At 55.6% G+C, this 12,837-nt stretch overlaps 13 non-coding genes across 13 annotated transcripts; all 13 read left to right on the plus strand.

Moving 5' to 3' along the window:
* Window positions 1-334: 334 nt before the first annotated feature.
* Window positions 335-453, plus strand: LOC126220548 (5S ribosomal RNA). The gene has a single exon (XR_007542929.1). It is a non-coding gene; the product is annotated as a 5S ribosomal RNA (ribosomal RNA).
* Window positions 454-1,305: 852 nt separating this feature from the next.
* Window positions 1,306-1,424, plus strand: LOC126220549 (5S ribosomal RNA). The gene has a single exon (XR_007542930.1). It is a non-coding gene; the product is annotated as a 5S ribosomal RNA (ribosomal RNA).
* An 852-nt stretch (window positions 1,425-2,276) lies between these two features.
* Window positions 2,277-2,395, plus strand: LOC126220550 (5S ribosomal RNA). The gene has a single exon (XR_007542931.1). It is a non-coding gene; the product is annotated as a 5S ribosomal RNA (ribosomal RNA).
* Window positions 2,396-3,247: 852 nt separating this feature from the next.
* Window positions 3,248-3,366, plus strand: LOC126220551 (5S ribosomal RNA). The gene has a single exon (XR_007542932.1). It is a non-coding gene; the product is annotated as a 5S ribosomal RNA (ribosomal RNA).
* Window positions 3,367-4,218: 852 nt separating this feature from the next.
* On the plus strand, window positions 4,219-4,337 carry LOC126220552 (5S ribosomal RNA). Its single transcript, XR_007542933.1, has one exon. It is a non-coding gene; the product is annotated as a 5S ribosomal RNA (ribosomal RNA).
* An 852-nt stretch (window positions 4,338-5,189) lies between these two features.
* Window positions 5,190-5,308, plus strand: LOC126220555 (5S ribosomal RNA). Its single transcript, XR_007542935.1, has one exon. It is a non-coding gene; the product is annotated as a 5S ribosomal RNA (ribosomal RNA).
* Window positions 5,309-6,160: 852 nt separating this feature from the next.
* LOC126220556 (5S ribosomal RNA) lies at window positions 6,161-6,279 on the plus strand. The gene has a single exon (XR_007542936.1). It is a non-coding gene; the product is annotated as a 5S ribosomal RNA (ribosomal RNA).
* An 852-nt stretch (window positions 6,280-7,131) lies between these two features.
* Window positions 7,132-7,250, plus strand: LOC126220557 (5S ribosomal RNA). Its single transcript, XR_007542937.1, has one exon. It is a non-coding gene; the product is annotated as a 5S ribosomal RNA (ribosomal RNA).
* Window positions 7,251-8,102: 852 nt separating this feature from the next.
* On the plus strand, window positions 8,103-8,221 carry LOC126220558 (5S ribosomal RNA). The gene has a single exon (XR_007542938.1). It is a non-coding gene; the product is annotated as a 5S ribosomal RNA (ribosomal RNA).
* Window positions 8,222-9,073: 852 nt separating this feature from the next.
* Window positions 9,074-9,192, plus strand: LOC126220559 (5S ribosomal RNA). Its single transcript, XR_007542939.1, has one exon. It is a non-coding gene; the product is annotated as a 5S ribosomal RNA (ribosomal RNA).
* Window positions 9,193-10,044: 852 nt separating this feature from the next.
* LOC126220560 (5S ribosomal RNA) lies at window positions 10,045-10,163 on the plus strand. Its single transcript, XR_007542940.1, has one exon. It is a non-coding gene; the product is annotated as a 5S ribosomal RNA (ribosomal RNA).
* An 852-nt stretch (window positions 10,164-11,015) lies between these two features.
* LOC126220561 (5S ribosomal RNA) lies at window positions 11,016-11,134 on the plus strand. Its single transcript, XR_007542941.1, has one exon. It is a non-coding gene; the product is annotated as a 5S ribosomal RNA (ribosomal RNA).
* Window positions 11,135-11,986: 852 nt separating this feature from the next.
* Window positions 11,987-12,105, plus strand: LOC126220562 (5S ribosomal RNA). Its single transcript, XR_007542942.1, has one exon. It is a non-coding gene; the product is annotated as a 5S ribosomal RNA (ribosomal RNA).
* Window positions 12,106-12,837: the final 732 nt, after the last annotated feature.

The raw sequence follows: 12,837 nt of genomic DNA on the forward strand, positions 1-12,837 counted from the left end.
AGTGGCGCCCTCCAGCACGACACTGCCACACCACGCACAGGCCCTCCGCTGGACACCAGGGACAAGATGCGTCCTCCGCTAGTGTCGAAGGCTGCACGCGCGCAGCGAATGACAGGAGGTGCAACGAGCAGCAGTGCGTCTCACACACGCGGCGGTGCGCCCGCTAATTCGGCCGTCGCTCTGCTGGGACGCCGGGCGCGCCCCCCGCGCCGTCCTCGAGGAACTGGCTGTTGCGGAAGGAAGTGCTTTCGTCAAATGCGGTCGAAAACTAACATTTTGTGTGTTGGGAGAAAAGCCGAACGCGGATTCTGCCGTGCTCCTACATTAGATGAGCGCCAACGGCCATACCATGATGAATACACCGGTTCTCGTCCGATCACCGAAGTTAAGCATCATCGGGCCCGGTTAGTACTTGGATGGGTGACCGCCTGGGAAACCCGGGTGCTGTTGGCTGCCTTCCATTTTTTTTTGTTATTATGTCGCTACCCCTGCCAGCCCAATTTTCAAACTACCTTTCTGTTGTGACAAAGATGCTTCCTTAAGCCTTTTACACTACTGTAATGGTACGAAAATGCAGTAATTAACTCAGTTTGAGGGAGAATGTGCTAACCAAGTTTGCCAAGAAGACTTTGAAAACGACAAAACAGTACGAATCGGCAGGTGATTTCTGAAACACGTCACCGCCTATTTTTGTGTAGGAGTGTAGAGTTCCAATTTTTTGTAATCACGAATTTATTCCTTAGTCGTCTCGTCTCGTCTCGTCCCGCAGACGTTTGTCGTGCTTGCGCTGTCATATGGACCACGACCCGAGCGGCAGCGAGCGGCAGTCGAGCAAAGTCGGGACAAGTCGGGACGGGGACGGGGACAGGGATGGGAATGGTGCGAATGCACTGCAAACTACGCACACACCTGGTGTGAGGCGAGGCGAGGCGACGCGAGGCGAGGCGAGGCGAGGAAGCCCACATGCTACCAGTGGCGCCCTCCAGCACGACACTGCCACACCACGCACAGGCCCTCCGCTGGACACCAGGGACAAGATGCGTCCTCCGCTAGTGTCGAAGGCTGCACGCGCGCAGCGAATGACAGGAGGTGCAACGAGCAGCAGTGCGTGTCACACACGCGGCGGTGCGCCCGCTAATTCGGCCGTCGCTCTGCTGGGACGCCGGGCGCGCCCCCCGCGCCGTCCTCGAGGAACTGGCTGTTGCGGAAGGAAGTGCTTTCGTCAAATGCGGTCGAAAACTAACATTTTGTGTGTTGGGAGAAAAGCCGAACGCGGATTCTGCCGTGCTCCTACATTAGATGAGCGCCAACGGCCATACCATGATGAATACACCGGTTCTCGTCCGATCACCGAAGTTAAGCATCATCGGGCCCGGTTAGTACTTGGATGGGTGACCGCCTGGGAAACCCGGGTGCTGTTGGCTGCCTTCCATTTTTTTTTGTTATTATGTCGCTACCCCTGCCAGCCCAATTTTCAAACTACCTTTCTGTTGTGACAAAGATGCTTCCTTAAGCCTTTTACACTACTGTAATGGTACGAAAATGCAGTAATTAACTCAGTTTGAGGGAGAATGTGCTAACCAAGTTTGCCAAGAAGACTTTGAAAACGACAAAACAGTACGAATCGGCAGGTGATTTCTGAAACACGTCACCGCCTATTTTTGTGTAGGAGTGTAGAGTTCCAATTTTTTGTAATCACGAATTTATTCCTTAGTCGTCTCGTCTCGTCTCGTCCCGCAGACGTTTGTCGTGCTTGCGCTGTCATATGGACCACGACCCGAGCGGCAGCGAGCGGCAGTCGAGCAAAGTCGGGACAAGTCGGGACGGGGACGGGGACAGGGATGGGAATGGTGCGAATGCACTGCAAACTACGCACACACCTGGTGTGAGGCGAGGCGAGGCGACGCGAGGCGAGGCGAGGCGAGGAAGCCCACATGCTACCAGTGGCGCCCTCCAGCACGACACTGCCACACCACGCACAGGCCCTCCGCTGGACACCAGGGACAAGATGCGTCCTCCGCTAGTCTCGAAGGCTGCACGCGCGCAGCGAATGACAGGAGGTGCAACGAGCAGCAGTGCGTCTCACACACGCGGCGGTGCGCCCGCTAATTCGGCCGTCGCTCTGCTGGGACGCCGGGCGCGCCCCCCGCGCCGTCCTCGAGGAACTGGCTGTTGCGGAAGGAAGTGCTTTCGTCAAATGCGGTCGAAAACTAACATTTTGTGTGTTGGGAGAAAAGCCGAACGCGGATTCTGCCGTGCTCCTACATTAGATGAGCGCCAACGGCCATACCATGATGAATACACCGGTTCTCGTCCGATCACCGAAGTTAAGCATCATCGGGCCCGGTTAGTACTTGGATGGGTGACCGCCTGGGAAACCCGGGTGCTGTTGGCTGCCTTCCATTTTTTTTTGTTATTATGTCGCTACCCCTGCCAGCCCAATTTTCAAACTACCTTTCTGTTGTGACAAAGATGCTTCCTTAAGCCTTTTACACTACTGTAATGGTACGAAAATGCAGTAATTAACTCAGTTTGAGGGAGAATGTGCTAACCAAGTTTGCCAAGAAGACTTTGAAAACGACAAAACAGTACGAATCGGCAGGTGATTTCTGAAACACGTCACCGCCTATTTTTGTGTAGGAGTGTAGAGTTCCAATTTTTTGTAATCACGAATTTATTCCTTAGTCGTCTCGTCTCGTCTCGTCCCGCAGACGTTTGTCGTGCTTGCGCTGTCATATGGACCACGACCCGAGCGGCAGCGAGCGGCAGTCGAGCAAAGTCGGGACAAGTCGGGACGGGGACGGGGACAGGGATGGGAATGGTGCGAATGCACTGCAAACTACGCACACACCTGGTGTGAGGCGAGGCGAGGCGACGCGAGGCGAGGCGAGGCGAGGAAGCCCACATGCTACCAGTGGCGCCCTCCAGCACGACACTGCCACACCACGCACAGGCCCTCCGCTGGACACCAGGGACAAGATGCGTCCTCCGCTAGTGTCGAAGGCTGCACGCGCGCAGCGAATGACAGGAGGTGCAACGAGCAGCAGTGCGTGTCACACACGCGGCGGTGCGCCCGCTAATTCGGCCGTCGCTCTGCTGGGACGCCGGGCGCGCCCCCCGCGCCGTCCTCGAGGAACTGGCTGTTGCGGAAGGAAGTGCTTTCGTCAAATGCGGTCGAAAACTAACATTTTGTGTGTTGGGAGAAAAGCCGAACGCGGATTCTGCCGTGCTCCTACATTAGATGAGCGCCAACGGCCATACCATGATGAATACACCGGTTCTCGTCCGATCACCGAAGTTAAGCATCATCGGGCCCGGTTAGTACTTGGATGGGTGACCGCCTGGGAAACCCGGGTGCTGTTGGCTGCCTTCCATTTTTTTTTGTTATTATGTCGCTACCCCTGCCAGCCCAATTTTCAAACTACCTTTCTGTTGTGACAAAGATGCTTCCTTAAGCCTTTTACACTACTGTAATGGTACGAAAATGCAGTAATTAACTCAGTTTGAGGGAGAATGTGCTAACCAAGTTTGCCAAGAAGACTTTGAAAACGACAAAACAGTACGAATCGGCAGGTGATTTCTGAAACACGTCACCGCCTATTTTTGTGTAGGAGTGTAGAGTTCCAATTTTTTGTAATCACGAATTTATTCCTTAGTCGTCTCGTCTCGTCTCGTCCCGCAGACGTTTGTCGTGCTTGCGCTGTCATATGGACCACGACCCGAGCGGCAGCGAGCGGCAGTCGAGCAAAGTCGGGACAAGTCGGGACGGGGACGGGGACAGGGATGGGAATGGTGCGAATGCACTGCAAACTACGCACACACCTGGTGTGAGGCGAGGCGAGGCGACGCGAGGCGAGGCGAGGCGAGGAAGCCCACATGCTACCAGTGGCGCCCTCCAGCACGACACTGCCACACCACGCACAGGCCCTCCGCTGGACACCAGGGACAAGATGCGTCCTCCGCTAGTGTCGAAGGCTGCACGCGCGCAGCGAATGACAGGAGGTGCAACGAGCAGCAGTGCGTGTCACACACGCGGCGGTGCGCCCGCTAATTCGGCCGTCGCTCTGCTGGGACGCCGGGCGCGCCCCCCGCGCCGTCCTCGAGGAACTGGCTGTTGCGGAAGGAAGTGCTTTCGTCAAATGCGGTCGAAAACTAACATTTTGTGTGTTGGGAGAAAAGCCGAACGCGGATTCTGCCGTGCTCCTACATTAGATGAGCGCCAACGGCCATACCATGATGAATACACCGGTTCTCGTCCGATCACCGAAGTTAAGCATCATCGGGCCCGGTTAGTACTTGGATGGGTGACCGCCTGGGAAACCCGGGTGCTGTTGGCTGCCTTCCATTTTTTTTTGTTATTATGTCGCTACCCCTGCCAGCCCAATTTTCAAACTACCTTTCTGTTGTGACAAAGATGCTTCCTTAAGCCTTTTACACTACTGTAATGGTACGAAAATGCAGTAATTAACTCAGTTTGAGGGAGAATGTGCTAACCAAGTTTGCCAAGAAGACTTTGAAAACGACAAAACAGTACGAATCGGCAGGTGATTTCTGAAACACGTCACCGCCTATTTTTGTGTAGGAGTGTAGAGTTCCAATTTTTTGTAATCACGAATTTATTCCTTAGTCGTCTCGTCTCGTCTCGTCCCGCAGACGTTTGTCGTGCTTGCGCTGTCATATGGACCACGACCCGAGCGGCAGCGAGCGGCAGTCGAGCAAAGTCGGGACAAGTCGGGACGGGGACGGGGACAGGGATGGGAATGGTGCGAATGCACTGCAAACTACGCACACACCTGGTGTGAGGCGAGGCGAGGCGACGCGAGGCGAGGCGAGGCGAGGAAGCCCACATGCTACCAGTGGCGCCCTCCAGCACGACACTGCCACACCACGCACAGGCCCTCCGCTGGACACCAGGGACAAGATGCGTCCTCCGCTAGTGTCGAAGGCTGCACGCGCGCAGCGAATGACAGGAGGTGCAACGAGCAGCAGTGCGTGTCACACACGCGGCGGTGCGCCCGCTAATTCGGCCGTCGCTCTGCTGGGACGCCGGGCGCGCCCCCCGCGCCGTCCTCGAGGAACTGGCTGTTGCGGAAGGAAGTGCTTTCGTCAAATGCGGTCGAAAACTAACATTTTGTGTGTTGGGAGAAAAGCCGAACGCGGATTCTGCCGTGCTCCTACATTAGATGAGCGCCAACGGCCATACCATGATGAATACACCGGTTCTCGTCCGATCACCGAAGTTAAGCATCATCGGGCCCGGTTAGTACTTGGATGGGTGACCGCCTGGGAAACCCGGGTGCTGTTGGCTGCCTTCCATTTTTTTTTGTTATTATGTCGCTACCCCTGCCAGCCCAATTTTCAAACTACCTTTCTGTTGTGACAAAGATGCTTCCTTAAGCCTTTTACACTACTGTAATGGTACGAAAATGCAGTAATTAACTCAGTTTGAGGGAGAATGTGCTAACCAAGTTTGCCAAGAAGACTTTGAAAACGACAAAACAGTACGAATCGGCAGGTGATTTCTGAAACACGTCACCGCCTATTTTTGTGTAGGAGTGTAGAGTTCCAATTTTTTGTAATCACGAATTTATTCCTTAGTCGTCTCGTCTCGTCTCGTCCCGCAGACGTTTGTCGTGCTTGCGCTGTCATATGGACCACGACCCGAGCGGCAGCGAGCGGCAGTCGAGCAAAGTCGGGACAAGTCGGGACGGGGACGGGGACAGGGATGGGAATGGTGCGAATGCACTGCAAACTACGCACACACCTGGTGTGAGGCGAGGCGAGGCGACGCGAGGCGAGGCGAGGCGAGGAAGCCCACATGCTACCAGTGGCGCCCTCCAGCACGACACTGCCACACCACGCACAGGCCCTCCGCTGGACACCAGGGACAAGATGCGTCCTCCGCTAGTGTCGAAGGCTGCACGCGCGCAGCGAATGACAGGAGGTGCAACGAGCAGCAGTGCGTGTCACACACGCGGCGGTGCGCCCGCTAATTCGGCCGTCGCTCTGCTGGGACGCCGGGCGCGCCCCCCGCGCCGTCCTCGAGGAACTGGCTGTTGCGGAAGGAAGTGCTTTCGTCAAATGCGGTCGAAAACTAACATTTTGTGTGTTGGGAGAAAAGCCGAACGCGGATTCTGCCGTGCTCCTACATTAGATGAGCGCCAACGGCCATACCATGATGAATACACCGGTTCTCGTCCGATCACCGAAGTTAAGCATCATCGGGCCCGGTTAGTACTTGGATGGGTGACCGCCTGGGAAACCCGGGTGCTGTTGGCTGCCTTCCATTTTTTTTTGTTATTATGTCGCTACCCCTGCCAGCCCAATTTTCAAACTACCTTTCTGTTGTGACAAAGATGCTTCCTTAAGCCTTTTACACTACTGTAATGGTACGAAAATGCAGTAATTAACTCAGTTTGAGGGAGAATGTGCTAACCAAGTTTGCCAAGAAGACTTTGAAAACGACAAAACAGTACGAATCGGCAGGTGATTTCTGAAACACGTCACCGCCTATTTTTGTGTAGGAGTGTAGAGTTCCAATTTTTTGTAATCACGAATTTATTCCTTAGTCGTCTCGTCTCGTCTCGTCCCGCAGACGTTTGTCGTGCTTGCGCTGTCATATGGACCACGACCCGAGCGGCAGCGAGCGGCAGTCGAGCAAAGTCGGGACAAGTCGGGACGGGGACGGGGACAGGGATGGGAATGGTGCGAATGCACTGCAAACTACGCACACACCTGGTGTGAGGCGAGGCGAGGCGACGCGAGGCGAGGCGAGGCGAGGAAGCCCACATGCTACCAGTGGCGCCCTCCAGCACGACACTGCCACACCACGCACAGGCCCTCCGCTGGACACCAGGGACAAGATGCGTCCTCCGCTAGTGTCGAAGGCTGCACGCGCGCAGCGAATGACAGGAGGTGCAACGAGCAGCAGTGCGTCTCACACACGCGGCGGTGCGCCCGCTAATTCGGCCGTCGCTCTGCTGGGACGCCGGGCGCGCCCCCCGCGCCGTCCTCGAGGAACTGGCTGTTGCGGAAGGAAGTGCTTTCGTCAAATGCGGTCGAAAACTAACATTTTGTGTGTTGGGAGAAAAGCCGAACGCGGATTCTGCCGTGCTCCTACATTAGATGAGCGCCAACGGCCATACCATGATGAATACACCGGTTCTCGTCCGATCACCGAAGTTAAGCATCATCGGGCCCGGTTAGTACTTGGATGGGTGACCGCCTGGGAAACCCGGGTGCTGTTGGCTGCCTTCCATTTTTTTTTGTTATTATGTCGCTACCCCTGCCAGCCCAATTTTCAAACTACCTTTCTGTTGTGACAAAGATGCTTCCTTAAGCCTTTTACACTACTGTAATGGTACGAAAATGCAGTAATTAACTCAGTTTGAGGGAGAATGTGCTAACCAAGTTTGCCAAGAAGACTTTGAAAACGACAAAACAGTACGAATCGGCAGGTGATTTCTGAAACACGTCACCGCCTATTTTTGTGTAGGAGTGTAGAGTTCCAATTTTTTGTAATCACGAATTTATTCCTTAGTCGTCTCGTCTCGTCTCGTCCCGCAGACGTTTGTCGTGCTTGCGCTGTCATATGGACCACGACCCGAGCGGCAGCGAGCGGCAGTCGAGCAAAGTCGGGACAAGTCGGGACGGGGACGGGGACAGGGATGGGAATGGTGCGAATGCACTGCAAACTACGCACACACCTGGTGTGAGGCGAGGCGAGGCGACGCGAGGCGAGGCGAGGCGAGGAAGCCCACATGCTACCAGTGGCGCCCTCCAGCACGACACTGCCACACCACGCACAGGCCCTCCGCTGGACACCAGGGACAAGATGCGTCCTCCGCTAGTGTCGAAGGCTGCACGCGCGCAGCGAATGACAGGAGGTGCAACGAGCAGCAGTGCGTGTCACACACGCGGCGGTGCGCCCGCTAATTCGGCCGTCGCTCTGCTGGGACGCCGGGCGCGCCCCCCGCGCCGTCCTCGAGGAACTGGCTGTTGCGGAAGGAAGTGCTTTCGTCAAATGCGGTCGAAAACTAACATTTTGTGTGTTGGGAGAAAAGCCGAACGCGGATTCTGCCGTGCTCCTACATTAGATGAGCGCCAACGGCCATACCATGATGAATACACCGGTTCTCGTCCGATCACCGAAGTTAAGCATCATCGGGCCCGGTTAGTACTTGGATGGGTGACCGCCTGGGAAACCCGGGTGCTGTTGGCTGCCTTCCATTTTTTTTTGTTATTATGTCGCTACCCCTGCCAGCCCAATTTTCAAACTACCTTTCTGTTGTGACAAAGATGCTTCCTTAAGCCTTTTACACTACTGTAATGGTACGAAAATGCAGTAATTAACTCAGTTTGAGGGAGAATGTGCTAACCAAGTTTGCCAAGAAGACTTTGAAAACGACAAAACAGTACGAATCGGCAGGTGATTTCTGAAACACGTCACCGCCTATTTTTGTGTAGGAGTGTAGAGTTCCAATTTTTTGTAATCACGAATTTATTCCTTAGTCGTCTCGTCTCGTCTCGTCCCGCAGACGTTTGTCGTGCTTGCGCTGTCATATGGACCACGACCCGAGCGGCAGCGAGCGGCAGTCGAGCAAAGTCGGGACAAGTCGGGACGGGGACGGGGACAGGGATGGGAATGGTGCGAATGCACTGCAAACTACGCACACACCTGGTGTGAGGCGAGGCGAGGCGACGCGAGGCGAGGCGAGGCGAGGAAGCCCACATGCTACCAGTGGCGCCCTCCAGCACGACACTGCCACACCACGCACAGGCCCTCCGCTGGACACCAGGGACAAGATGCGTCCTCCGCTAGTGTCGAAGGCTGCACGCGCGCAGCGAATGACAGGAGGTGCAACGAGCAGCAGTGCGTCTCACACACGCGGCGGTGCGCCCGCTAATTCGGCCGTCGCTCTGCTGGGACGCCGGGCGCGCCCCCCGCGCCGTCCTCGAGGAACTGGCTGTTGCGGAAGGAAGTGCTTTCGTCAAATGCGGTCGAAAACTAACATTTTGTGTGTTGGGAGAAAAGCCGAACGCGGATTCTGCCGTGCTCCTACATTAGATGAGCGCCAACGGCCATACCATGATGAATACACCGGTTCTCGTCCGATCACCGAAGTTAAGCATCATCGGGCCCGGTTAGTACTTGGATGGGTGACCGCCTGGGAAACCCGGGTGCTGTTGGCTGCCTTCCATTTTTTTTTGTTATTATGTCGCTACCCCTGCCAGCCCAATTTTCAAACTACCTTTCTGTTGTGACAAAGATGCTTCCTTAAGCCTTTTACACTACTGTAATGGTACGAAAATGCAGTAATTAACTCAGTTTGAGGGAGAATGTGCTAACCAAGTTTGCCAAGAAGACTTTGAAAACGACAAAACAGTACGAATCGGCAGGTGATTTCTGAAACACGTCACCGCCTATTTTTGTGTAGGAGTGTAGAGTTCCAATTTTTTGTAATCACGAATTTATTCCTTAGTCGTCTCGTCTCGTCTCGTCCCGCAGACGTTTGTCGTGCTTGCGCTGTCATATGGACCACGACCCGAGCGGCAGCGAGCGGCAGTCGAGCAAAGTCGGGACAAGTCGGGACGGGGACGGGGACAGGGATGGGAATGGTGCGAATGCACTGCAAACTACGCACACACCTGGTGTGAGGCGAGGCGAGGCGACGCGAGGCGAGGCGAGGCGAGGAAGCCCACATGCTACCAGTGGCGCCCTCCAGCACGACACTGCCACACCACGCACAGGCCCTCCGCTGGACACCAGGGACAAGATGCGTCCTCCGCTAGTGTCGAAGGCTGCACGCGCGCAGCGAATGACAGGAGGTGCAACGAGCAGCAGTGCGTGTCACACACGCGGCGGTGCGCCCGCTAATTCGGCCGTCGCTCTGCTGGGACGCCGGGCGCGCCCCCCGCGCCGTCCTCGAGGAACTGGCTGTTGCGGAAGGAAGTGCTTTCGTCAAATGCGGTCGAAAACTAACATTTTGTGTGTTGGGAGAAAAGCCGAACGCGGATTCTGCCGTGCTCCTACATTAGATGAGCGCCAACGGCCATACCATGATGAATACACCGGTTCTCGTCCGATCACCGAAGTTAAGCATCATCGGGCCCGGTTAGTACTTGGATGGGTGACCGCCTGGGAAACCCGGGTGCTGTTGGCTGCCTTCCATTTTTTTTTGTTATTATGTCGCTACCCCTGCCAGCCCAATTTTCAAACTACCTTTCTGTTGTGACAAAGATGCTTCCTTAAGCCTTTTACACTACTGTAATGGTACGAAAATGCAGTAATTAACTCAGTTTGAGGGAGAATGTGCTAACCAAGTTTGCCAAGAAGACTTTGAAAACGACAAAACAGTACGAATCGGCAGGTGATTTCTGAAACACGTCACCGCCTATTTTTGTGTAGGAGTGTAGAGTTCCAATTTTTTGTAATCACGAATTTATTCCTTAGTCGTCTCGTCTCGTCTCGTCCCGCAGACGTTTGTCGTGCTTGCGCTGTCATATGGACCACGACCCGAGCGGCAGCGAGCGGCAGTCGAGCAAAGTCGGGACAAGTCGGGACGGGGACGGGGACAGGGATGGGAATGGTGCGAATGCACTGCAAACTACGCACACACCTGGTGTGAGGCGAGGCGAGGCGACGCGAGGCGAGGCGAGGCGAGGAAGCCCACATGCTACCAGTGGCGCCCTCCAGCACGACACTGCCACACCACGCACAGGCCCTCCGCTGGACACCAGGGACAAGATGCGTCCTCCGCTAGTGTCGAAGGCTGCACGCGCGCAGCGAATGACAGGAGGTGCAACGAGCAGCAGTGCGTGTCACACACGCGGCGGTGCGCCCGCTAATTCGGCCGTCGCTCTGCTGGGACGCCGGGCGCGCCCCCCGCGCCGTCCTCGAGGAACTGGCTGTTGCGGAAGGAAGTGCTTTCGTCAAATGCGGTCGAAAACTAACATTTTGTGTGTTGGGAGAAAAGCCGAACGCGGATTCTGCCGTGCTCCTACATTAGATGAGCGCCAACGGCCATACCATGATGAATACACCGGTTCTCGTCCGATCACCGAAGTTAAGCATCATCGGGCCCGGTTAGTACTTGGATGGGTGACCGCCTGGGAAACCCGGGTGCTGTTGGCTGCCTTCCATTTTTTTTTGTTATTATGTCGCTACCCCTGCCAGCCCAATTTTCAAACTACCTTTCTGTTGTGACAAAGATGCTTCCTTAAGCCTTTTACACTACTGTAATGGTACGAAAATGCAGTAATTAACTCAGTTTGAGGGAGAATGTGCTAACCAAGTTTGCCAAGAAGACTTTGAAAACGACAAAACAGTACGAATCGGCAGGTGATTTCTGAAACACGTCACCGCCTATTTTTGTGTAGGAGTGTAGAGTTCCAATTTTTTGTAATCACGAATTTATTCCTTAGTCGTCTCGTCTCGTCTCGTCCCGCAGACGTTTGTCGTGCTTGCGCTGTCATATGGACCACGACCCGAGCGGCAGCGAGCGGCAGTCGAGCAAAGTCGGGACAAGTCGGGACGGGGACGGGGACAGGGATGGGAATGGTGCGAATGCACTGCAAACTACGCACACACCTGGTGTGAGGCGAGGCGAGGCGACGCGAGGCGAGGCGAGGCGAGGAAGCCCACATGCTACCAGTGGCGCCCTCCAGCACGACACTGCCACACCACGCACAGGCCCTCCGCTGGACACCAGGGACAAGATGCGTCCTCCGCTAGTCTCGAAGGCTGCACGCGCGCAGCGAATGACAGGAGGTGCAACGAGCAGCAGTGCGTCTCACACACGCGGCGGTGCGCCCGCTAATTCGGCCGTCGCTCTGCTGGGACGCCGGGCGCGCCCCCCGCGCCGTCCTCGAGGAACTGGCTGTTGCGGAAGGAAGTGCTTTCGTCAAATGCGGTCGAAAACTAACATTTTGTGTGTTGGGAGAAAAGCCGAACGCGGATTCTGCCGTGCTCCTACATTAGATGAGCGCCAACGGCCATACCATGATGAATACACCGGTTCTCGTCCGATCACCGAAGTTAAGCATCATCGGGCCCGGTTAGTACTTGGATGGGTGACCGCCTGGGAAACCCGGGTGCTGTTGGCTGCCTTCCATTTTTTTTTGTTATTATGTCGCTACCCCTGCCAGCCCAATTTTCAAACTACCTTTCTGTTGTGACAAAGATGCTTCCTTAAGCCTTTTACACTACTGTAATGGTACGAAAATGCAGTAATTAACTCAGTTTGAGGGAGAATGTGCTAACCAAGTTTGCCAAGAAGACTTTGAAAACGACAAAACAGTACGAATCGGCAGGTGATTTCTGAAACACGTCACCGCCTATTTTTGTGTAGGAGTGTAGAGTTCCAATTTTTTGTAATCACGAATTTATTCCTTAGTCGTCTCGTCTCGTCTCGTCCCGCAGACGTTTGTCGTGCTTGCGCTGTCATATGGACCACGACCCGAGCGGCAGCGAGCGGCAGTCGAGCAAAGTCGGGACAAGTCGGGACGGGGACGGGGACAGGGATGGGAATGGTGCGAATGCACTGCAAACTACGCACACACCTGGTGTGAGGCGAGGCGAGGCGACGCGAGGCGAGGCGAGGCGAGGAAGCCCACATGCTACCAGTGGCGCCCTCCAGCACGACACTGCCACACCACGCACAGGCCCTCCGCTGGACACCAGGGACAAGATGCGTCCTCCGCTAGTGTCGAAGGCTGCACGCGCGCAGCGAATGACAGGAGGTGCAACGAGCAGCAGTGCGTGTCACACACGCGGCGGTGCGCCCGCTAATTCGGCCGTCGCTCTGCTGGGACGCCGGGCGCGCCCCCCGCGCCGTC

This window comes from Schistocerca nitens, unplaced genomic scaffold (genome assembly GCF_023898315.1).
Source record: "Schistocerca nitens isolate TAMUIC-IGC-003100 unplaced genomic scaffold, iqSchNite1.1 HiC_scaffold_199, whole genome shotgun sequence".
Taxonomy (NCBI): domain Eukaryota; kingdom Metazoa; phylum Arthropoda; class Insecta; order Orthoptera; family Acrididae; genus Schistocerca; species Schistocerca nitens.